This window comes from Siniperca chuatsi, linkage group LG17, assembly GCF_020085105.1.
Source record: "Siniperca chuatsi isolate FFG_IHB_CAS linkage group LG17, ASM2008510v1, whole genome shotgun sequence".
Taxonomy (NCBI): Eukaryota; Metazoa; Chordata; class Actinopteri; order Centrarchiformes; family Sinipercidae; genus Siniperca; species Siniperca chuatsi.
The window spans coordinates 24,775,842-24,802,340 of NC_058058.1; the positions used below are offsets into that span (position 1 = coordinate 24,775,842).

At 40.7% G+C, this 26,499-nt stretch overlaps 1 protein-coding gene across 14 annotated transcripts in view; it reads right to left on the reverse strand.

Moving 5' to 3' along the window:
* Positions 1–26,499, reverse strand: part of thrb (thyroid hormone receptor beta) — a 112,036-nt gene that overhangs the window by 76,345 nt on the left and 9,192 nt on the right. For 2 of the 14 annotated variants that reach the window (XM_044171194.1, XM_044171190.1), the window contains exon 1: positions 17,043–17,061. The exons of 10 other annotated variants lie outside the window; for them this stretch is intronic. The gene's annotated coding sequence lies outside the window, so the exon portion shown is untranslated. Of the gene's footprint in view, positions 1–17,042; positions 17,062–25,013; positions 25,067–26,499 lie in introns of those variants that run through there. 2 more of the 14 variants (XM_044171200.1, XM_044171189.1) reach the window with 2 other exon arrangements.

Consider the following 26,499-nt stretch of genomic DNA (forward strand, 5'->3'; position numbering starts at 1 on the left):
AGTGGAGTGAGTCAGCAAAAGAGGCGAGAGCAGATGAGGAAAAAGACAGAGGGTTTACGAGAGGGAGACTATCAGGGAGGATGACAGATGGTGGGTGTAAAGGAGAAAATGAATTAGGCAAACTACAGAGCAGCACTAAACAATATCCAGAGTCCAGAGGGCCCTTTGAAATAGAGGGGTGATGAAACCTCCTGTGCTTGTTGGCAGCGGGACAGCGCAGGGGCCACGCAGCTCTGAGCACCACAGCCAAAGCCTTATGTAACAGGCCACAGTGCTGAACGCTCCCATTCCAGCACCCCGTTAAGGTGCAGGCACACTCGTCATGAGACAGGAGGACTGAGAGGACTCCAGGCAAAAAGCTCGAAGTCTTGCTGACTGCATATATAGCGTAAAATGTTCATTATACCCCACAATTTGAAAATATTAGATTGAACTATTGAATATTATGAAATATTCTTAGCTTGTGAAATCATAAATCATTGTGGTTGTATATCACCTTTTTTGAGCCTGTGACAAACATTGCAAGAATGTAACTGAATGTACATGTGAACACGCCAATAAATGATTCACAAACTTGTGAATGTGAGACGTAAAAGTGTGCAAACACTGAAGATACAATGAAGAATTATAATGCAATCTTTACAGCTGAATCCAATTTGCCAATACTATCCAATCAGAAAATGAGTTTTACCATCCAGCCAGAGAAAGTTATTATCTTTTTTATTAGTTATAATTATCCAGTCTCTTTCTGGGCTGGATTTTACAAACTCCAAAAGTTGCACAGCCTTGTCTGATCCCACATGGAACAAAAACATACTAATGATTTGGCTTTACCAGAAGTGTGGTTAAAGCACTATCAATTCTTACTAGACAGTTAGTTGTTGAGACAGACAGGAAACAAGGGGAGAGAAAAAGATGCACTTACAGCAGAGGTGTTGCGGTCATAAGTTGTCTTAACCACTCTGCCACTGTGATGCCCCATCAATATTTTTATATTAAATATCAATCAAATGATCATGTGTAAAGTGAAACAGGTTGTTGTGTCAAACCCTACCAACTAATGGTGCAGCTCTATGCGAGCATTTCACTGCATGTGAGAGTGAAATTTAGAGTGTGAATGTGAAAAAAGATATAGTTGCACTGGTGATTGTTCTGGTTGGCAAGATTCCGATGGTAACATCCATTTTTTCTCCTCTCTCATTAGCAAAGATCAGTGTACAAAACATTCAGGTAGCAGCTTCTCACTTTTAGCCGGCGCTGACCTTTACTTTCACCGGTGGCAGGTCATATCTGGTGTCACTAATTAACGTTAATCCGGGAGTAACTTGATGGCAGGCCAAAACAAAACTTGGCTGTTGTCTGATTAAAGTGCTCTCTGCAGCTGTTGTCTGTACTTTGCCAAAGACTGTTAATAAGGTAAAAGAAGCATCACTCTGTAACACCACTGTACAACTCTGATTGCTTCATGCCACTTTCAGGAGTCACATTCTCCCACTTAAACTTTCATTCATATTCATCAATAATTTAAGCTTATAAACCTAATGGCTTTGAATCAGGACCTTCAGTGTTTGGACTAAATAGCTCATTAAAAATAAGGTGTGCCAAATTCAGAAGGCTACAGCTGTTATTTCAGCGTGTCAGATACAAATTTGATCAACATTTAGGTAAATAAAAGTTTTGGATCGGACTATATGATACGGTATCAGCAGATACCCAATATTAAAGGATTCGGACCGGGAACAAAACTTGATCATCCCTAGACATCCCTAGTAAAAAGGCAGAACTTTCTCAACATTAGCAATAACAACTTAATAAGGCAATAGAACTTGGCAATAGAAGGCAGGCCATGGGGGTCACTAAAATCAAAAGGGTTTATTCCCTAGGGAGCATGGAACTACTCAGCAAAGGTCATGACAATCTGCCATGTACTGTATGTTGCCAATGTATTTTGAAAATGTTTAGATATCTTGTGTGTAATTGTAACATTTCGGCCTAAAATGTCACAGGAAAAGGAACAACATTTGGATTCATCCTGTGGGGGCCACAAATATTCACAGCAAATTTCATGGAATATTAATTTGAATGGATACTTATGCTATGTCAGGTCAGGAAATCAACAAAACCTAGATATTATCCTCTTTGGACTGCGAGGACAAAAGTGTTGGACGAACAGACCAACCAACTGATCAGCGTCACCATCCTTGGGCCCTGTAGCAAGCGGAGCAAAAAACATCCTGGGACACTCATTATTTTTTAGTACAGTATTATGTGTGATATAGATTACTCTCCGATAGTTAGTTTGAATTGTTATGTTACGGTCTTAGTGTACTCACTTTCCTTCAAACTGCATAATTTGCCTAAGTAGGCAAGTACATCCTGTACTTTCCAAGAACTCCTTTTTAAAACACCAGAATGACCAGGAACTTATTTTTAAACATCTGACCAACTACTTAATAAAGACTGAGCTGCACTTCTTTCTTGTCTACTGTGGCTACTGTTTGTGGAGAAACTGGTATCTCTGACTTTTACCATCTCTCCCCTCACAACTGCTCACTGACCAACTCATACCAAATGGCGGTTCTGTAAAGAAGCTCTTGATATGTTTCTAAAATACTGATATTAAATGCTTTTTCTTTTTTGCTTTGCTTGCCACTATAGCAACACTACAAATATCTTAAAACTGACTTCATCTATAGTATGTTTTCCCTGTTATCCACGGAAATAAAACCTCCACCCGAACAACGTTACATAATGGACCCAGAAATGCATGGTCGGGCAGCAACATTTGTGGTTCTCAAAATTAACATATTTTCTGTTGCCTATTAACGTTGCTCCTTGTTACAAATAAGATAGTTCTACCTCTTCACCTTACCCCTCCCTTGTCTTTCTCAAAGATCAATAAGGGCCAGTAACAATATTTACAGCCAATCAGCACTTTGAACAGGCAAACCTCAAGTTCCACCCATCATCCCACTGCTCACAATGTGCAAAGATGAGGAACCATGTTGTGTGATACATTTATTTTAAAATATGGTAAGCCAAATATCACTTTTACCATCAACTGTTGACAAGAGTTCCATCTTCTCAGCATCTCTGAAACTTTGTGATAAATGGCAATCCCCAGTTTGTTTACCACTTTGTTCATAATGTAAAAAGAATTAAAAAACAATGTGTCAGTCCAGTTGCTGTTTTCACATCTGATGACCAAACAAACCCAACAAAGGGAAACCCGTGCCAAGGTTTGAAGTATCTCCTTTTAGCTATTAACCTTCTTGTCATCATGCATGAAGTAATGCCCATAAAACGACCAAACCCAACAATTGTGTTAGTCCATTTCTCAATACGTTCTGATTTCCCTACCCTGTCTGTGGCATTCAGCCCATTTGTCCTCACTAACGCAAGTAGCTAAAGCTTTTAAATGTGGGTCACAAATAAGTAGTTTAATTTCCTAAAGCTGGTGGCCACTGTGGCTTTTATCAAATGTTACTCAAACATGACATGGTTCATTTTTTGGGGAGTAATTTCAGCTGTAGATTAATAAAAATAAATTTGGTGCTCAAGTAAGTATTTACAACAGCAGGATGGTGGGTCAAAAGTCAAAATAAACTTCAGTGTGTGTATTTATGGTAATGAAGGAACATGTAACTTCTGTGTTTTTAATAGTTTCAACAATGAAGCTCTATGGCACGGAGGCATAAGATATCGGGCTTTGGATAAACACACAATACTTGTTAATAGGATACATTCATTGGTATTCTTTTAATGGGAGTTGTTGACAATAAGAAAAATATAGTATATCATCAGACTTATCTTTTAACTTCTTTCACAATCTCAAATTTAAACTAACCAATGAACATATAAGGACAACTTTTGGTCAAACGTGAACACACAGGACAAGTTAAGTCTCACAGTTGGAGTGTATTCCATTCATAACATGTAAGCTACAGTATGTCATATTTCCAATGGCGGTTACACTTCATCCATATAACTGCATTACTGCAGTTCACTGCCAGCACTGCTACAGTTTGTCTTCATGCCTACTAGCATTACATAGTAATGCTAGTATTTTACAACCTGCTGACAGCCGTGACAGCTTCAGTATATACTGTATGAGAATGTCAACATGACTACCAGCATGATGGGTGAACCAAAATACAAAACAGATGTTAAGATATGGATCAACAACATCCCAAGAAATTGCGGTCTGGATGGGAATCTACAAGGAAAAGGCAATTGGTGTACCCCATTAGCATAGCCCCCCTTCCCGCTCTTCCCCTGCAAGTCCATGTGGTATCAATATTCTATAAAGATAGTCACGTGCACCATGGAGCAGCACAGCCAGGGGCAGAAAAGTGAAGATGAAGGCTTTTACAGTTCCTCTCCCTCTATCTCCATGAATAATTCAACCCCATCCAGGCCTGAGAGCGTTTTTCTACTTTCCCTGAAGCATGAAAACACAGCGCAGCTCCACACCCACTGCCAGGGGGTTCATAAGCTCCTCATACCTAACATAAATCCACTCCCGATTATAACAGGATCACATTAGGCCACACAAATAGAGGTTTTGCTGAAGGCACAGGTAGTGTTTAACCCACACAGGGTGTGTTATCCTTTTTGTAGAAATCATGCACTGAATTGGGAAATTTGGATTTAGAAACAGATTTTGAAATTGATGCAGAAAACCAGAGAAAGGCTTTAGTAAAATTGCTGAAAAAAATCCTTCATATTTGCAACCACTTCTAAGCAGTGCTGAATCTTGCTACCTTTGTGTGTGTGTGTCATTATCAATCACTCCCTTTTTTCCCCAGCACTGTTTTAGATTCAAAATCTTAAAACAAAAAGTACAAAATGCTAGAGCTCATTCTATTAAAAGGTACATACTAAAATTGGCACTGGGTATAATTAGTGAATTTTTGATACTAGTGCTGATATGATACCTTAGTTTCAGGTACTTTTTTCCCCCCCAGTGGTGGGACAAAGTCATTGTTTTCCAAGTCTGAAGTCTTGGCTATGAAGTCCAGAGTTCAGACCAAAGACAAGGAAGGTAAGGCCCAAAGTCAAGTCCAAGCCTAAACTTTTGTTTGAGTCCTAAACAAGTTAATGAGGAATTTGAAACCGCATTAGGCTATATTACTCCTGCTACCACCTATTAATGACAGATAGCTAATGTTAGACTTTGCAGACAGTTAGATTTTTAAAGACAACATTTAGGCTACCACATGGTTGACGCAAAGGTTTGCCATGCTGACTGTGTCGAGGGCTCACTTTTCATGTTTGCAAAGTTAAAGCAGTATTGATTGATTTTTTTGGCCACTTGGGGCAGCGAAACAACCTGCAAACACAACATAGACATATTATGGTCACATAAAGTTGACCGTTTACCAACCCAGCAGACACAAGGCAACATTAGTGTTCATTTGGAGTTGTATTTCTTTCCACCTAATATTCACTTACCTTTTAGCTCTGATTTGGTCTCCATCAACTCCTGAGAAAATATCTGGCTCTTTAGCTACTAAATGCCTGTCTGCTGTTTGGTGCTGGACTGGTATCGTAATGTTTCCCCTGAAAACAGCTGCTTACTGCAGCTGGGACCAAGGTTGGTGGGAGCCATGACACTGAATCAAACAGTAAAGCTGAGGGTCGTAAAACCAAAACAGTGAGCTAAAAGAATCAATAAAGCCCTGTCGAGCTGAGGGGAACTGTAGAGTCAGGAGATCATTTTCTGTAGGTTTGTCACTATGAGCAACTTTTTCACAGGCATTGTTAATATATTAATTTTCACATGTGCAGCTTTAACTACCTAATGCTTGTTAACATTAGCTAATATCAATATATTGTTCTATATTGCAGCCTCAAATGCCAAATTAAGTTGTAAGTTGTTGTGCCTCCATCTATATCAGTCCATCATCACGTCTTTTGAATGTTGCATTCCATGTTTTGCTGACTACAGCATATTCTTAATGTCTAAATGTGATAATCGGATGTATCATCTGTAGTCTGTCTGCTTGACTATAAATAACATCTCAATCGCCCCTTGGTGGCTGGCTGCAGTATAGGTCATAAACCCTTTATGACGGAGCGGATGGGACATGAGCCGAGCTTAAGTACATGTCAAAAAATATTTCCCAAAGATGGTTTCTGTCATTTTAGGTAGTTCATATCTAGCTGATGCATGTCCAAGTGTTCATTTTTCTGGTGAGTTTGGTTTTAATTAGTTATTTGAGGCTATATAAAGGGGGTTTCACATCATGATTGACAGCCAAGCACTGCTTGCGATTGAGTCGGCGGGACCGCGATACTGCTGCTCCGACCCTGATCACTACTGCGCAGACTCTGGCTCCAAATGACGTCACCAGCGCAAGATGGCAGCACCCGTATCCGGGATATTTTGGCTTCATTTTTGGGAGGAACTGGAGACGTTTCATCCATCTTTATATACAGTCTGGTCTGGACTGACACGAGGTGATTGGCTGCTGTTGCATTTATTCAAAGTATAGCTGTTTCCAGGAACAAATTGACTCATGGCCCACTTTTTTATAATATATGTTTCAAGTCTTGGGCTTGGGGAAGATATCAAGTCATTCCAAGTCAAAAGGCTAACCTCTGAGTGAAGTCACAAATCATTGGTGATAGTCAAAGTCACCAGATTTGTGATTGAAGTCCACACCTCTTTTTTGATACCTTACTTTGTGATACACAAAATAATTTTTCTAAGGAAATATATTTTTTTCCTTTAACAAATGAAGCCAAAGTTCTACAATGTTAAATGATGTCTAAACATAAGCAGCCATATAGAGACTTTGCCTAAATAAATTACAATCTAACTGGCAAAATTCTGATTATAATCAGGAACTTTCTGATCAAAGAATAAGCAATCAAGATAATATATCTGACCAGCTTTTGGTCCTTAACAGGTTTCCATAATGAATTTGACTTAAACCTGAAAAACTGAATTTGGGTGAAGTTCAGAAGATCCCCACATAGGTATACAGTTCATATTCAATAAGGAATAAAAGGAGATCACAACTTACCTGTAGTGGTGTCAGTGGTTGATTATCACAATCCAGTCACATAGAAGAGAAAGAAAGGGTACAACATTAGTTTATTACACTGTAGATCACTGCACAGTAAATTCAGTCAGTCAATTTGTGTCAGATGCATAACCCCATTCACTGCAAGTCACATGAAAACGTTGGAGACTTTAGTTATTTGTTTCTGAGGATGGTAAACTCTGGTAAACGAGGCCAGGCTGCACAGTTTGATCCAAGTGGTCTGAATGCACATTTCAATATAAATTAGGTTTTACTTTAAGGCCTCCCTTTGATGCTACTTTTGTGCAGCTAATTTTAAATAGTTGTTAAAAGATAACCACACAGTGAATAGATTATATATGTGTTTAAATGTTGCTGCCTGCTCAGTGAAGGATAGTAAAGGAAGTGTGTGTCAGCATAAAGATGGCAAACACAAGATTATCTGCTGTAAACATCTAAAAACAGGTCAGACAAGCAGTCTGTGTGAGCCAAATGAGAAATGTCAAATGACTGTTAGAATACCTGTAACTTGTTCCTGGTCTTCAGTCATTTGAGTCAATAGGGGAGCCGGATCTTACAGCTCTGTTCCTTTCTGACAGACGGTCAAACGAACAGCTCACTGTTCTTTTTTTCCTTTTGGGGGGACGGGGGTTACTAGGCTTATCTGAAATTTGGGCACAACGATAAAAACGATGGCTCTCAACAAGTACGACTCGGTTCCCTTTATTCGTACCAAAGAGCCGCTGAAAAGAATTGGATTGTTCCCGAATGTAAATCACTAATGTGAGGCTTTTCTGCACGGAACAGGGTTTCAAAGAGTCAACACTTTGTCAATACGTATCTCTGCATCCAAGAACATTTGATACGTACATAGAAAATAATGACAGAACATAAACAGAAATACAATGCCGAAGGCACCAAGTCAGTCCATTTGGAACCATTACAGTACTATCAAAAAGCGAGTCTCAAATTAGGTACCTCAGGTACATATTCAAAGCAGGCGAGATGGATGATGCAAATACAGTGGTGCAAAAAAGTGTTTGCCCCCTTCCTGATTTCTTATTTTTTTGCATGTTTGTCACACTTAAATGTTTCAGATCATCAAACTAATTTAAATATTAGTCAAAGATAACACAAGTAAACACAAAATGCAATTTTTAAATGAAGGTTGTTATTAATAAGGGAAAACAAAATCCAAACCTACATAGCCCTATGTGAAATAGTGATTGCCCCTTTGAACTTTGACTAGGCCACTCCAAAGTCTTCATTTTGTTGTTCAGCCATTCAGAGACCCCACAACAACATCCAACTTGCCTGAGTTAAGGTCAGTGTTCATGACTCCACCATAAGAAAGAGACTGGGCAAAAATGGCCTGCATGGCAGAGTTCCAAGACGAAAACCACTGCTGAGCAAAAATAAAATTAAGGCTCGTCTCATTTTTGCCAGAAAACATCTTTATGATGCCCAAGACTTTTGGGAAAATACTCTGCAGACTGACGAGACAAAAGTTGAACTTTTTGAAAGATGTGTATCCCATTACATCTGGCGTAAAAGTAACTTTTACTTCATGTACTTGTGGTGATCAGCATGTTTAGCAGGTATAATGTTTACCATTTTCACCATCTAAGTTTAGCATGTCAATGTCAGTGCTAATTAGCACTGATGGCAATGTCAATGGTTTTGCAGAAACTAAATTTCATGACAATCCATCTGATAGTAGACATCAACCTTATGATGGAACTTGAAGAAAAGTCAGGGGAACACCAAAGTCAATAGGATTCATCCTCTGGCAACCATGAATATCTGTACAAAATGGCATTTCAAGTATTTCAGTCTAGACCAAAGTGGTGGGCCGAGTGACAGACCGGCAACATTGACATCCCCCGAGCCACGTCGATAGTGTGGCTAAAAATGATGAGAACCAGTTTAGAGCCAACTGCATGAGGCTGCATGATGGCGTTCTCCTAGTATCAAGGGCTGCACTTATTGTAAATCTATCAGTGCAAAAATGTGATCTTTGTGGTAAAGCTAAATGTACACATAGGGCATACATGCATACATCCACTGGCATGCGCCAGCCCGCATGCTGCCCGTTGCCGTAGCTCCGTCTCATCGTCTTACTTTTTCCAACTTTTAACTTTCCTTTTTCTTCAAAACTTGAGTAACTTGTGTGTAAGTATAGTTTAAACTACACTCTTTACGAAAATGAGGGTAGAAAGTGTTTTGGTACTTTTTTTCGCCGTGGAACTTCTTCTGCTACTCAGTCAGGGCACCGCTGCAGATCAGCTGTTTGGCCGCATTGTTTACACCAGGGAACAGCTGATCACGCTGAAGCCGAGCGGCATGGCGCCCAGGACAACCGATGTCCCCACCGAGATCTGGAGGACGACACACAGAGGATGCAGAGGTGGAACGAATCGGCAAGGGAAGAGAGAGGGGTCCAGACAAAAGAGACTTAAGAATAAGAGATTTAAGCCGTGTCTGCCTTCTCTCGTCATGGGCAACGTGAGATCACTGGCAAATAAAATGGACGAGCTAACGGCGTTAGCCCGGAGTCAGACGGAGTTCTGTGAGTGTAGTTTGATGTGCTTCTCATGGCTACACCAGGATATCCCGGACCATAACGTTTCCATCGACGGCTTTCAGACTGTTCGGGCCGACAGGGATCACACCGGGAGCGGTAAGCGGAAAGGCGGCGGGCTTGCTGTTCTGGTTAACAAGAGATGGTGTAACCCTGGTCACGTTACCATCAAGCAGAGTATCTGTAGCCCGGACATTGAACTGTTAGCTGTGGAACTCCGGCCATATTGTCTGCCACGTGAATTTTCACATGCCATTGTTGTGGCTGTTTACACCCCCGCCCCTGCTAACCCGGCATCGGCGTGCAACGGCATTCACACCGCCATAGCACAGCTCCAGACTCAACACCCGAGTGCACTCATATTAATCTCGGGTGACTTCAACCATGTCAGTATTTCAACAACACTGACTAATTTCACCCAGTATGTGAGTTGTCCTACTTGAGAGGAGAGGACACTGGACCTGCTGTATGCTAACGTTAAGGACGCATACAGCTCTTCCCCCCTCCCCCCTCTGGGTAGGTCAGACCACATCCTGGTTTACCTTAAATCCTGCTATGTGCCTCTGGTTAAAAGGCAGCCCATGACCACAAGGACGGTGAGGAGAGGGTCAGAGAACGCCTATGAGACACTGCAGGAATGTTTTGAGGTGATAAACTGGGATGCAATCTGTGAGCCTCATGGAGAGGACATTGAGGGGCTCACTGAGTGCATTACTGGCTACATTAACTCCTGTGTCGACTGCCCAACTAAGATGGTCCATTGTTATCCAAATAAGAAACCCTGGGTAACAAAGGACATCAAGGACATCCCGAATGCCAAGAGGAGGGCCTTTACTGATGGTAATAGGGAGGAGGTGAGGGCTATCCAGGCCGACCTGAAGGTGAAAATCAGGGAGGCCAAGGAGAAGTACAGGAGGAAGCTGGAGTGGAAACTCCAGCAGAACAACATGAGAGAGGTCTGGAGCGGCATGAAGACCATCACTGGCTTCAGACCGACTGGCAGCAGAGGAGTTGAAGGCAGCTTGGACAGTGCCAACGAACTTAATCTGTTCTTTAACAGATTTGACACACCGGCTCCTGCTCATCCCCCCTCTAACTCAGCTGCTGTCGGCCCTCAAGCTCCTCTGAGTACTCTGCTCCCCCCTACCCATCAGGCTAACAGCCCTCTTCACACTAATGACTCCCCACCTCCCCCACCTGTAACTTCTGCTGTGTGCCTGACTGCTGACCAGGTGAGAGGACAGCTGATGAAACTCCACTCAAACAAGGCTGCAGGCCCCGATGGCGTTAGCCCCGGGGTGCTAAAAGCCTGTGACCCCCAGCTATGTGGAGTCCTTCAACATGTCTTCAACCTGAGCCTGTGTCTTCAAATGGTCCCTGTTCTGTGGAAGACATCTTGCCACGTTCCTGTGCCGAAGACGCCGCGTCCCAGTGGCTCCAAGGACTACAGACCGGTGGCACTGACCTCCCACATAATGAAGACCCTGGAGAGACTAGTGCTGGAACAGCTGCGGCCCATGGTCAGACCCCTCCTGGACCCCCTTCAGTTCGCCTAGCAGCCCTGGCTGGGAGTTGAGGACGCCATCATCTTCCTGCTTAACCGCATCCACACCCACCTGGACAAGCCGGCAAGCACGGTGAGGATCATGTTTTTTGACTTCTCCAGTGCTTTCAACACCATCCGGCCTGCCCTGCTGGGTGAGAAGCTGGCAGCAATGCAGGTGGATGCCCCCCTCGTGTCCTGGATTGTGGACTACCTGACTGGCAGACCTCAGCACGTGCGCCTGCAGCACTGTGTGTCGGACAGCGTGGTCAGCAATACTGGGGCCCCTCAGGGGACTGTCCTCTCTCCCTTCCTCTTCACCATCTACACCACGGACTTCAGCTATCACACAGAGTCCTGCCACCTTCAGAAGTTTTCTGATGACTCTGCTGTGGTGGGATGTATCAGCGGTGGTGAGGAGTCTGAGTACAGGGCTGTGGTGGGGAACTTTGTCTCATGGTGTGAGCAGAACCATCTGCAGCTCAATGCGACAAAGTCTAAGGAGCTGGTTGTGGATCTACGGAGGGCCAAGGCACCAGTGACCCCGGTTTTCATCCAGGGGGTCAGTGTGGACATTGTGGAGGATTACAAGTACCTGGGAGTACACTTGGATAATAAACTGGACTGGACCAAGAACACGCAAGCTGTTTACAGGAATGGCCAGAGCCACCTCTATTTTCTGAGGAGGCTGAGGTCCTTCAACATCTGCCGGACAACGCTGAAGATGTTTTATGAGTCTGTGGTGGCCAGTGCTATCCTGTATGCTGTTGCATGCTGGGGCAGCAGGTTGAAGGTTGCGGACGCCAACAGACTCAACAAACTGATCCGTAAGGCCAGTGATATTGTGGGGGTGGAATTGGACTCTTTGTCGGTTGTGTCAGAGAGGAGGATGCTGGCCAAACTACACGCCATCTTGGGCAGTGTCTCCCACCCACTCCATGACGTGCTGGTCAAGCAAAGGAGCACCTTCAGCGGAAGACTCATCCCACCAAAAAGCACCACAGAGCGCCACAGGAAGTCATTCCTGCCTGTGGCTATCAAACTCTTTAACTCCTCCCTCTAAGGGTTAGTCTGTTTGACCCTAGGTCACTAAACTAGACATTGATCATTACATCTCTGCCATACTTGAATAATTGTGCAATATTCTGTGTATTACCTCCATTACTGCTGTGCAATATCTTAATAATCTCAATAAGCTACACTTAACTTGACAGTACTTGCACCACTACTTATTACTTATATTATTACATTGTATTATTATACTGTATTATCATCATCAACCGGCAAACCCACTTGGTACCTCACACTTATTTTATCTTATACTTATACCCACCTGGTACTTAATTTATTTTCTGATCTGTTTTTATAGTGTATTGTATTATATTTTTTGCTAGTACTTTCTCCTGTGTGCACTGACGTAAAGGCGAGCTGCTGTAACAAAGAGTTTCTCTTCGGGGATCAAAGTATTTCTGATTCTGATACAGACCTGTGCTAAAGGATGTTACATACTACCCCACGGGGGGGTGAGAGGGGGATTTTTTGGGCCATAAAACATACTGCTGACATTTCAAAAACCAGCTTAGACAGTAAAAATATTCAAATCAAATGTATTACTCACATTTGTGCTCTCTCATTGAAACCCCTATTATGAATAAGCACTGTAAAAAGTATGACAATGAAAAGTAACAGTGTTCTTGCTACCAAGGCTAGAAGAGGATTAGGCTACCTAAAGGAAGATTAGAGATAGTGTGGGCTACTTGACGTGTAATAAGCTCATCACTGCCCAGTCATCAGGGCACACTGGGCATACTTTCCACTGATACAATACTATGCTGTCACATTATTGCCTCAGCCTGTATAAAAGATAATCTATTCATTTGGCTGGCATAATGTTTTTCAACACTGCAGTTATGGAATACTGTATGTATGAGTGCAATTGAGTGAACAAATCAGTTTATCTATAATTTATTATTCTTTGTAATTTTGTATTTTAGCATTTAAAAATTATTTCCTAGATTTTGGCTTTCCAAATTCTTGTTTGGTTTTGCACCACAAGACGACTGTAGACAATTGCTTTTGTTTGAATTGCTCAGGTCAAGGTGTCAGGCAGTTGACCAAATTATATGTTTCGGAAAAGAACAGTTGTGTACAAGAGAAGGCCAAATAACAGGCTGAAAAAATAAAAGGTTAACTTGATGTAAGACAAGACTACAGCTTTTACTTAAAATCTGCACACCGGCACCCTGCCTGTCTTTTATATTGGAAAAACACTAATTCTGGCTGCCACACTTTTATTTGTGTGTGTGTGTGTGTGTGTGTGTGTGTGTGTGTGTGTTTTTCTGAGAACTGCTGCACAGTTTGCTCTCCTCACTGAACTTTAAATTTGTATGCTGCACAGTAACCTCTGTGATCAACAGCAGTGTTTTCCAATCCACAGGGGTCCCTCTTAGAGAAATGTCAAAGAACTTTTTCTTTTCAACCAAAATACAACACACATTAGTTCCATGTGGTTTTGCCGAAATGGCAATTAAAAACGGTCAACCTTGGAGGCTAAGTAAGTTTAGAGTGCACAGCTGAATTTTCAAAAGACAGACACCACAGTCACACACTTTGAATATTTGTTAGCAGTTCATTCACTGAAATTACTGTTGCATCACTGCTTTGCAGTATGTAACCCAAATGCATTCAATATTGAGTAAATAAATAAATGTAAAAATTAAATATTATGAATAAATTGTGTAAAATATATTAACTGAAATAATTCTAGAAATTATTAAAAATCAACTCATTATTAAATGTTCTTAAAGACGCAACATGTAAGAATTGATACTCCAAAAAATAGGGAGCAGCATATCACATATCAGGTCATAACTGCTGCTAACTACCTAACGGTAGTTAGCTTAGTTAGTTGTGCAGCTAACTTAGCAGTCCTAGCAGAGGAGCTTTGGACTGCCAGGAGGGGGAGGTTTTCGGAGGTAACGCCTTGATAAACGCATCAGTAGATCATATTTTGTTCACCCACACAGGTGAATTCAGTATAATAGAAAACATATAATAGAAAATTATTAAATTAAATTTATTTCTTGAGATGCCCCTATGGATCTTGTGTTGTTGGGGAAACCAATAGGGAGGTAAAGATCAGGAAAAGTAAACCTTAAGTGCAGTTATTGGTGTTAAGTTGCTATTCAGACTCTTTAAAGGACATAAGCATGGGAGTCAAGTGCTCTGAGGTGTGGAGATCGTAAACTCCAGCAAACTTCTGCTTCAAAACTCTCTCAGAAGTGAATAAAATTTAAATAGATTCAAAAATAAATTGTGGGGTTCCTGATAACCAATACAAAACAGTAAGTAAATACCTAAAATAATAACATAAACAATCTTGTAAATATCAATTGACATCTCACACAAGGAAGAATTTGAGATTTGTTTTACAATGTCAACTATACACATTGCGCAAAAAACACACATTGGTGCTGATCATTGGCCATTTGAAGCGCTGTAGCGACGGTGTCGGCAGTTGTGTTCTGAATGGTAATGGACTCGGAAAAACAGCTGTGTAATGTTTCTGTTGGTGTCAATGTAGCTTAGCACAAGCACCAGCTGGCAGTAGGTGGAAATGTCAGTTGTCTCATCTGCTTGAATGGCGATAAAAATCAGCGCTCGTTACTTCCTTCAGAATGTAATCCTTTAGCACTGACAGCAGTCCAACAGCTCGTTTTGTACCGTCTTTGACTGCCTTTAAAACGGTACATTAGCAGGTGCTCCTCCAGCACGCTGTCTAGGGAGGCAACAAAATCCACCAATCCCCTGAAAATGCCAGGGTTGCCAGTCTCGTCATGACCACGCAAGGCCGACTCAAAAGCCCCACAAAACGTCGCACAATCAATTATTTTGGATAAAATGTGTCTGTTTTTATCCACCTCCTCACTGTGTTTCCTCACCACGATCCTGGGGCCATCATCCAGCTGTGTAGCGATGTTTACTCTGCCTATTGTGGCTAACGTTAGCGTGACAGAATTATCCATGTGTGCCCTGGTGTTCTCATGTTTCCTTACTTTCTCAGACAGATGCTTCATATCCCTCACTCCTGTAACTGTCCATGCTGGATCTGTCCCCTTTATTTAAAAAAGCAAGCATGGAAAGCAACATAAGGCATTAGCATGACTGTATACAGCTAGCCAGGCCTTTCTGGTGTAGCAGCTACGAGAGAAGCATCACATACACTGCTTGCCTTTCTAGCTAGCCTGCTTTCTGATTGCAGGGTCACGTTGATCTGGGCCCAGCTCTTTCATTTGTAGTTTCTCCGCCAAAGTTCTCCTCTCAAACCGATCTTGGAATAGATTTTACCGAGTTAACGTTGGGTCTGGGCGGAGTAAGTTAATGATTACGCTCACCATTATCACGTAGTTAAAATGGCACCTGTAGAGGTCCTGACCATAGACTGTATAAAAGAGGGTCCTGACCTATAGCAGTGGCTCGCTTGGGGCAATAAAAAATATCGCCCTTTTCGGATACGATTTGAGGACGCTGATTGGCAAATTTTTTTGTCATCCATTCATATCTTTGGCTAAACTGCTACTCAGACCCACCTCCTGTGGGTGATTGCTCCATCACCCCAGAGCTGCTGGGACATGCAGACAGGTGGAGGGGATGTGTAGGAAAAGCATTTATGTTGCACAGATGATTTTCTATCATATTTTACACATATTACTGGGTGCATTCCATATATCAAACACACAAATATTGACATTTTGTTTAATTTATAATAATAATAATATTTATAGACCACTTATCAAAAAGTACAAAGTGCTTCACAGAGAGAGAAATAAAATACCACCACCTTCGGGCAGGTTGTTCCAGAGCCTTGGGGCCCTGATAGCAAAAGCTCTGTCCCCCTTAGTTTTCATCCTGGACTCAGGAACAGACAGGAGACCCCTGCACGAAGATCTCAAACTACGTGAAGGTTCATAAGGGATTACAACATCTAAAATATAGTCTGGAGCCAGGCCATGAAGAGCCTTAAAAGTAATCAATAAGATCTTAATAAGATCAGATTGTGATTTAGGTTCTGATTTTCATTTTCGACCCCAAAGCAGATTTCAACACAGGGTTTAGTTGACATAAATCTAATTGCAGCAAAAAGGTTAAAAGGTACAAGACTGCCTGTGGCAGAACTAGCACTGAAGCGTTTGGTTTACTTCTCAGCTATTTCCACCAAATCAGGCTGAATCATCTGATTGCTTAGATGTCTGGAAATCTAATTAGCCTAATGTGTCTTCTCTGAAAATCCCACTGCGAAGACACAAAACTGGGATTTTTCTCTGACAGCCTTTCAATGATTCGAGCAGTCCCCATGTCTCATTCTCTCACAACAAGCATACTGTCTTTTAAATCCATTTTCAAGGTTTTGAGGAATTGCTAGTACAACTTTGAATGCACACTTCCTCTGAAGCCCTGCTGAAACAAATGTGCTATTATTATGGTAAATGGCAAATGGACTGTACTTATATAGCGCCTTTCTAGTCTTTCTGACTACTCAAAGCGCCTATATTTTTTTCATTAAGCTAATCTGGAAAGTACATCTTTTTAAGTCTTAAAAAAAATATCAAATTATGCCACAGCATCTATTTGACAAGTAAATATAAAGTCTGCAAAATAACCACTCACATCACTCAGAATTCAGTGTTTTGCAGAATTCTTTTTTCTTTGCTCTTCAAATGACTTAAACAACCACAGAAACACACACACACTCATGTACTAGAGACCAACTTACGGTACAGGAACAAGAAAAGAAAAAAGAAGTGACACAGGAAGAGAAAGCAGAATGACAGGGATGAGCAAGTACACCTCATGGCAAAAACAGAGAATACAAGGAAGACTGGCCAACCTGTGTTCTTCTGCACAACTTGTGTTCTTCTGCACAATCCTACACACAGGTCCATACAGAGTCTACATGATGCCAGAAGACAGTAAGTCGTGTGTCTGTGTGGGCACAGTCTGACAGCTTCCTTTCTGCCTAGCTATCTGTTTTACTTCCTTCTGTCTAAGTGTCTGGCTGTGATATGCTGAGCAAAGATGAGAGGAGGGTGAAGAAGCGTGACTGAAAACAATATGGCTACATACAGCCACTTCACAAAGAAGAATGAGAATGTTCATTTAACCCATTAACCTCACCATCAAATTCTTTCCTACAGTGATTCAAGCCTTGCAGACAGCTAAACAAAAATGTTAGCAAGCGCCAACCATCCGACCTCCACCTTCAACCAGAATTTAAATCACCCAAGTTTGGCTATTAAAGAGTATCAGAAATCATTTTTATTTAAAGCTGCAATATATGTAATTTTTTTCCCCCAGAGGAACAAGACAACAATAACATTTTTATGACAAACATATTAGCAAACTATCACCTATTTATACACCCAGCAGACACAGAGCAACATCAGCATTCATTGGAGTTGTGTTTTTAGCCAAATGAAAAGTCCAATATTCACCACTCTTCTAGCTCTGTTTTGGTCCCAAAAATATATAGCTCTTTAGCTGCTAAATGCTCCACTATGTTCATCAGCTAATTGCTAACTGTGTATAGTGGATTTATCAAAGCTTTTTTGCTGCTGCTGCTGGAAACGAGGTTGAGGAGAGTGAGAAGACTGTACCAAATGCTTTGAACTGTAAAACCAAAAGAATGAACCAAAAGAGGCTAAAACGCTCCATAGAGCTGAGGGGAACTGCAAAGTTCAGGGATAATTCTCTGTGGGTTCGTCACTATAAGCAACACCTTATACATAGTCATTTGATCCATTGTTAATATAAAAATATTTTTAGTTTTAACTTTAGCTTTAACTACCTAGGCTAGCCCTTACCTAAAATTAGCTTAAACTATTGATGGCCACAGAACATTAACGCTAGCCGCAACTAAATGTTCTTTCTGCAGCCTGATAATTGTGATAATGCTCTGTGGGTTCATCAATATGAGCGCCATCTTTCACATTACACAGTCATTAGATCCATTGTTAATAGAAAAATATTGATTAGAGCAGCTTTAAAGTTTTGGTATTATTTAACTGCTGGAATAAAGTTGGAAATGCTCCCCATATAATAGCAAAGCTACCACTTCTTTGAACAGTGACTTTAAAATTAAATTATTAAAAACTTAAAAACTCCATGAGAGAAAGTCTGTGATTTTCTCTTGGTGAGTGTTTCTCTGCTTTAGTAGGTAACTGTTTTAGCAGTTTTAGGTTCATTTCTTGCCCTGGCTTGCCCACTCTCTCTTAAAATCACTTTTTTGATGTATGGGGAAGTCAGCTACATAACTCTTCACTGTTACACATCAATAACATTACTGATATTTCATAACTTTTTGTCTCATCACTCACATTTCCAACATTATGGTTGAATGGCATACTTAAAGCATTACACTTTGTCTCTAATATCATTTGCATCTGTCTTAATGAAGTGTAAGTGAAGTGAATGCTGAGAAACTGCACACAAAGTTCCATGTTGTTTAGCCAAAAAGGTGTAGGTAGGCTACTAGCATCTATACAGGACTTCAATAGGAGAACTTTAACCTAAAACAGGGTCTGGGGGCTCGCCTGTTGCTGATACCCCCAACAACACACACACACACACACACACACACACAGACTGATGATATTCTTTGGAAAGTGGTCAGCAAGAATGCAAAACTAAGTACAGACAATTTTTAGTTACCAAAACATGGAAATCTACTGTTGTGGTTGAGTGCGAAAGTTCATTCTTGACCTTGGAAAAAGTAGTTTGAGCCACGTTTCAACTGTATCTAACGGTCTTCATCTCCATCGCCAGCAAGCAGACCTTGAGTTGAGATTATATTGTCAAACTACTGGTGTGGTCCTTTAAACGACTCAGCATGTGCAAAAAGATTATTGGTCTGATTAAAGAATACCCTCTGGCCTGAATACCAACCACTATACCTGGGAAACACCAGTAAGTGAGTAAGTACTCAACATCTGGATAACACCTTTCTTGCTGTGAAGCACAGTGGCAACATAATGCTTTGGGTATGGATCTCACTGACAGGGACTGAGAGTTTGGTCAGGACTGAGGATATGACTGGAGCCAAATACAGAGAGATCCTATAAGAAACCCTGCTGCAGAGCGCACACAGCCTCAGACAGGAAGAGCATGAGTGGACGAGGCTCCGAGCCAAGGCAAAGCTGGAGTGGCTTCAAGTTTGAGTGTCCTTGAATGACCCAGCCAAAGTTTGAACTTGAGCTCCAAAACAAACTGTAGAGTGAGCTGACGATCAGTTAAATAATCCCCTTCAAGTCTGACAAAACTTTAGAGGATCTGCAAGGAAGAATCTGCTCAAATCGAAGTATACAACTCTTGTAGAGAGTCAAGAACACTTTAAGCTTGAAGCTTCTGAAAACACCTATTGTTTTGTATTTCAGCTAAACTTTTTTAACCTGCTTTCTCATTTTAGGGTAGAGTGTGTGCGTTGACGGCACAAAAATATTGCCTAATCAATTTTAACTTAACTGAACAACTAAGTGAATAAAAATGAAGGGTTGTAAAAACCTACAGGAAGCGTAGTCATTTTTGGCATTTAACTGAAGCCTTTCTCATTGGAGAGAGGTTCAGTAACTGGCTCAAGGACACAGCAGCAGGATTCACACTGACTGTTGCATGGGTACAGCCTGCAAGCTTTTGGTGAAAGGAAAGGAAAGGTCAGGATACTTCATGATTCCACCATAAACAAAAGTCCTTTTGGTTGACTTCTGACCTCTGAAACACGCTACCAAAACTAAAGATACTAAATATTGGTAGGTACAATGTTATGCAGATATGCGCAGATATACTGTCTGCTATGTGGGCAGGCGCTTCATCTCAGAATCAGAAATACTTTGATCCCCGAGGGGAAACGATTTCTTTACAGCTGCTCACTATCCCATCAATGCACACTTGAGAATAGAAGGAATACAAGTGCTAAGCAAATCAAAATATAATACACTATAATACAGGTAAGATAAATTAAGTACAAAGTGGATATAAGTATAAAAGCTAAAATAAGTGTAAGTACCAAAGTGGATTTAGAGGTTGATAAGTATGTACGGTATAATACAATGTAATAATATAAGTAATAAGCAATGCGTGCAATAGTGCAATAATGAGTACTGTCAAGTTAAGTGTAGCTTATTGAGATGATTATGAGACGGTGGATATTGCACAGCAGTAATAGAAGCATGAATAAATATCAATAAATAGGGAATTTTAAACTGAAAACAGTATATTGCACAGGAGTATTAAACAGAGCATATTGCACAATTATTTCAAGTATTGCAGTGATGTTAATGGTCCAATGTCCAGTTTAGTGACTTAGGGTCATATAGACTGACACTTAGAGGGAGGAGTTAAAGAGTTTGATGGCTTCCTGTGGTGCTCTGTGGTGCATTTTTGGGGGATGAGTCTTCCACTGAAGTTACTCCTTTGTTTTACCAGCACATCATGGAGTGGGTGGGACACACTGCCCAAGATGGCATGTAGTCTGACACCAATGACAAAGAGTCCAGCTCCACAGCCACAGTCACTGGCCTTACAGATCAGTTTGTTGAGCCTGTTAGTGTCCGCTATCCTCAACCTGCTGCCCCAGCATGCAACAGCATACAGGATAGCACTGGATAGCACTTGTGTTGTTGAAACACTGACATAGTTGAAGTCACCGGAAATTAATATGAAGGCACTCGGGTGTTTAGTCTGGAGTGTTTAGTTTGGAGTTGTGCTTTGTTGGTGTGAATGCCGTTGCACGCCGATGCCGGGTTAGCGGGGGGGGGATGTAAACAGCCACAACAATGGCATGTGAGAATTCACGTGGCAGACAATATGGCCGGAGTCCCACAGCTAACAGTTCAATGTCCGGGCTACAGATACTCTACTTGATAGTAACGTGACCAGCGTTACACCATCCCTTGTTAACCAGAACAGCAAGCCCGCCGCCTTTCCGCTTACCGCTCCCGGTGTGATCCCTGTCAGCCCGAACAGTCTGAAAGCCGCTGATGGAAACGTTATGATCCGGGATATCCTGGTGTAGCCATGAGAAGCACATCAAACTACACTCACAGAACTCCGTCTGACTCCGGGCTAACACCATTAGCTCGTCCATTTTATTCGCCAGTGATCTCACGTTGCCCATGACAAGAGAAGGCAGACACGGCTTAAATCTCTTATTCTTAAGTCTCTTTTGTCTGGACCCCTCTCTCTTTGCTCGCCGCTTCGTTCCACCTCTGCATCCTCTGTGTGTCCTCCTTCAGATCTCAGTGGGGATATTGGTTGTCCTGGGTGCCATGCCACTCAGCTTCAGCGTGATTAGCTGTTCCCTGGTGTAAACAATGCGGCCAAACAGCTGTTCTGCAGCGGTGCCCTGACCGAGTAGCAGGAGAAAAAAAACAAAAAAACAAAACACTCTGTACTCTCATTTTCGTAAAGAGCTTAGTTTAAATTACCCTTACACAAAAGTTTACTTAAGTTTTGAAGAAAAAGGAAAGCTAAAAGTTGGAAAAAGTAAGACGATGGGACGGAGCAGCAAAGCACGTTGGAGCATGCTCACACACAAAAAAATTTGTGGTTCGGCAGTAAAACAAAAAAATTAGGATAAATTAATGATGATCTACATGCTAAAATTAAAGTCAACGTCTGCCACCAGTAATAAAGAGAACACATTTCATTGTTGCTCCTGTCTTCCATTATCAGATGGTGAAGGTAAATCCTGTAACGCCAGTTTCTGAGACCTCTACGTCATCAACAGGATCAGTACTTTCCTGAAAAACCTGTTGTATGCAATCTGACACGTCTTCTGTCCTCTGGTGGAGGCCATACCGGGCCTTTGAATGCCATATCCAAAATGGCTGCTGTCATGTTGTGATTTGCAAGTTTTTGCAAATTTTGAAAAAGTTACGGTTAGAATAACATTTATATTGTTACTGATATTTCAATATGAATATTTACTGTATTAAAGCAACTTATAATTACTTCATATTTCGTACCTTATTTTATAGTAAAATTGTGTTGAAAATGTGTGTATCAAATTTGATACAGCGGGTATTGTTAAAAAGGACAATCTTTCATTTACGTTTATTGGTTTCCTACCAGTTATCACAGAAAAATAAAGACTGAGTGTTTGATTCTCTGTTTTGTTCTGTAAAATACGGATTTTCTGTTTTTAGTAACAGCCACGTTGTTGCTTGCTTGCTGCTGATGTTAGCTCTATTGAAAGCTGTAACGTTAATCATAAGCATACTACTTTGATTGCCAAAGTTATGTGTAGTAAATGAGAATGGTTTGCTGTGTTCCATTTAGCGAAGTGTTTGTTTACTAGCACTGCCTAGTTCATTCCTGTGACGTTCCTGCAGAATGGCACACTGTTAATTGATATTGTGTGGAAGCCTCTAAACTTTTTTACCGTTTAGAGGCTTTACTTTTATTTCTGAACTACAGTGGTGTGAAAAAGTGTTTGCCCCTTTACTGATTTCTTTGTTTGTCACACTTAAATGTTTCAGATCATCAAACTAATTTAATTTAATTAGTCAAAGATAATACAAGTAAACACAAAATGCAGTTTTTAAATGAAGGTTGTTATTATTAAGGGAAAACAAAATCCAAACCTACATGGCCCTGTGTGAAAAAGTGATCGCCCCACCTGTTAAAACATAACTTAACTGTGGTTTATCACACCTGAGTTCAATTTCTCTAGCCACACCAGGCCTGATTACTGCCACACCTGTTCTCAATCAAGAAATCACTTAAATAGGACCTGCCTGACAAAGTGAAGTACACCAAAAGATCTTCAAAAGCTGGACATCATGCAGAGATCCAAAGAAATTCAAGAACAGATACTAATATTACAAGAAAGTAATTGCGATCTATCAGACTGGAAAAGATTATAAAGCCATTTCTAAAGCTTTGGGACTCCAGTGAACCACAGTGAGAGCCATTATCCACAAATGGCAAAAACATGGAACAGTGGTGAACCTTCCCAGGAGTGGCTGGCCAACCAAAATTACCCCAAGAGCGCAGTGACGACTCATCCAAGAGGTCACAAAAGACTCCACAACAACATCCAAAGAACTGCAGGCCTGACTTGCCTCAGTTAAGGTCAGTGTTCATGACTCCACCATAAGAAAGGGACTGGACAAAAATGGCCTGCATGGCAGAGTTCCATGAGATGCTGTGGCATGACAGAGTTCCATGAGATGCTGTGGCATGACCTTAAAAAGGCAGTTCATGCTTGAAAACCCTCCAATGTGGCTGAATTACAACAATTCTGCAAAGATGAGTGGGCCAAAATTCCTCCACAGCGCTGTAAAAGACTCATTGCAAGTTTGCAAACGCAAACGCTTGATTGCAGATGTTGCTGCTAAGGGTGGCCCAACCAGTTATTAGGTTTAGGGGGCAATCACTTTTCCACACAGGGCCATGTAGGTTTGGATTTTGTTTTCCCTTAATAATAACAAGCTTCATTTAAAAACTGCAATTTGTGTTTACTTGCGTTATTACTTTGATTAATATTTAAATTAGTTTGATGATCTGAAACATTTAAGTGTGACAAAAAAAAAAAAAGAAATCAGGAAGGGAGCAAATACTTTTTCACACCACTGTATATCTCCACCTCTCTCTTGTCTCTTGCTGGACATCCAGCAGTGGGTTTGAATCCCAGTGTCAGTCATATTTTTTTGTTATTTATATTATATATAAAAACGGGTGAGGTCTACATCAGCCAACCGTTCAGACAGGGGAGAGCTTTCCAAAGCTAACCATATTTCTCAGGTATATAGATTAATAAAACCCTCAATCGTCATTGAATTTCATGATGCATCCGCATTATACCTACCACAATGCTGAATACACTGTTTTGATGATTTAATTAAACAAATTAAAGATTAAAATGTCATCCTAAGATATATTTAGTGGAAATTAAGATATTTATATGTTTTATTTATATATGGAACCTGCTCTCATGATAATCATTTGGATGTTGCAATGGCTCACTTGTTAATAATTGTCTGTTTTTTCACTAAAACAATTCATTGGCATAAACTGTATGTTATATTGACCAATTCAGAGAAGAAATTCAGAGTACACAATAATTTGTTTTTTGTGTGTATTTTTAGATGGCAAAGAGCAGAAACTGAACTAAATCAAATGAATCAAACAAATTTGTTTTTGTTCATAAAATAAATATTGCTGTGATCATTAAATTGCCATAAAAGCCTGATGAATCAAATATGATACAGGGGGAAAAAACATTATTTTTTTTATTTTGTCAAAAAAAGGTCCAATAAACACTTCAGTTTAAAAAAAATTTGAATTTTCTGGCTATTATTTGATGTGTCAGGCTTAAGCAGAGAGGTAAATGCTGTGGTAAATTAACTAAACTGGGTTTATCCTCAACTGCTGAGATAACTCCGTCGACAGAGAAATGAAAGAGTGTATTGCAAAATCTGGACAGCAATGCACCAGACAAGTTCCACTGATTACAGACTCTGCTCACTGAGGCCATGAGAGAAAAAACAGCGGTAACATGGCTACTGTAGCTGGATTCATGGTCGACACAAGGTGTTAATGGGAGTCCCACTGTAGATGGCACAGGTTTTGATTTATAGTTAAGCGTCGGAGTTCTCCCGTTGATATCACCTCCACAACACTAGACGGATGATCTTACATTGTCATATCGTGCTTTAATGATATTCCCCACAGTTGCTGTGTTTCATTCATACAGGCTGTCATTTACTTTGTGATTCGACCAACGGCGGGAGGGTCTGCCTTATTTCATTACTAAATATGAGACTATTCCATGTGTTTGCTGTATTTATGTTGTTTCACTCACTGTGATAAAGAGCAGGGATTGCAATGTTTGCAGTGGAGAGGTCTCTGCTACATCTGTGTTAGAGAAGAGTACAGTAGCAGATAACTGAGTCTATTGTTTAACTTGCTTCATGTTGTCTTCACTCTGATCAATTTCTACCGGCATCAGAAATTTGTAGGAGAAAATACAAGCAGCTGAACCTGACCAATAATAGTTCTTGCAATCTCGTATCTCTGTTGTTGCCGTAGCCCCAATATGTAGTTACATTTTTGAAGAGGCACATGTCGGCAGCTTTGAGCCCACACATGTAGTCAACCTAGGTATGGTATAACCCCTAACACAGAAGTATACATGAAACTTACAACTACCGAGGAATAATACAAATGCAAATCAATGAGCCCCCACTATCAGAAACCTGCATAACGTTAGTCATGTAGGGCTGCAACTAATTATTATTTTCATTGTCGATTAATCCAACCATTATTTTCTGAATAAATGGATAATTACTCTGTTAAACTTAACAAAATCGTGAAAAATCCCAGTTCACAGTTTCCCCACAGTCCAGGATGTCGTCTACAAATGTCTTGTTTTGGCTGATAAACAGCCCAACTAACCCAAAGATATTCAGTTTACAATGAAATCAAACACAGAAAATCTTCATTTCAGAGAAGCTGGAACCAAAGAATTGTTGATGTTTTTCCATTGATAAATGGCTTAAAACAATTAACTGATTATCAAAATTGTGTTTGTCGATCGGCTAATCACTTAATCGACTAATCATTTCCGCTCAAGGGTCATGTATACAAGGAGATTAACAATCAAGTTGTTCCATGAAAACCCCAAAACCTGGATAAGACTCAAACCTGGGATACTAGTGTGCATGTAAACGCAGTCAATGACGGGAAGTTGATGTTGGTTTGTAGATCATCAGCCAAATTGGTACATACACAACATATTTTGATGAATTCAATATTTTTGTAATTTTTGTGAAGATTTAGTTATATATTGGGGTACATACTGTATGTGTTCAGAGTGCACATCTTGTGATATATCACTATCCTGGAAAGGTCAAACAACAATTTCAAAATCAGAATCACAAACTATGTGGAATTACTATTGTTTGAAACAAGCCAGGACAATAAAGTTGATAAAAAGCATTTCTATGACAATGTTAAAGCCACTGCCAATTTTAACACCAAATCTCTTCACAGCATAGGTCATGAATGTCAAGGTGCTTGCTTTATTGACCACAAACCCACAGGTACATGCAGTATTAGTTTTTATGATGCTGTTTGGTGTTTTTCTTAACGAGCTTACCCAGCCAAAGACCCATTATTTCTGAGCACATGTGGGCAAAACAGTTACTGACCAATCAACACTATGAGAGAGTTTTACAGTGGAGAGCAAAAGAAAGAATGGATGACATGGGATGTAATGCCATGTGGCCTGTGATCACATAGCTTTTCAAGCATAAAAAATATAAATAACCTCTCTAGCATTGACAGTT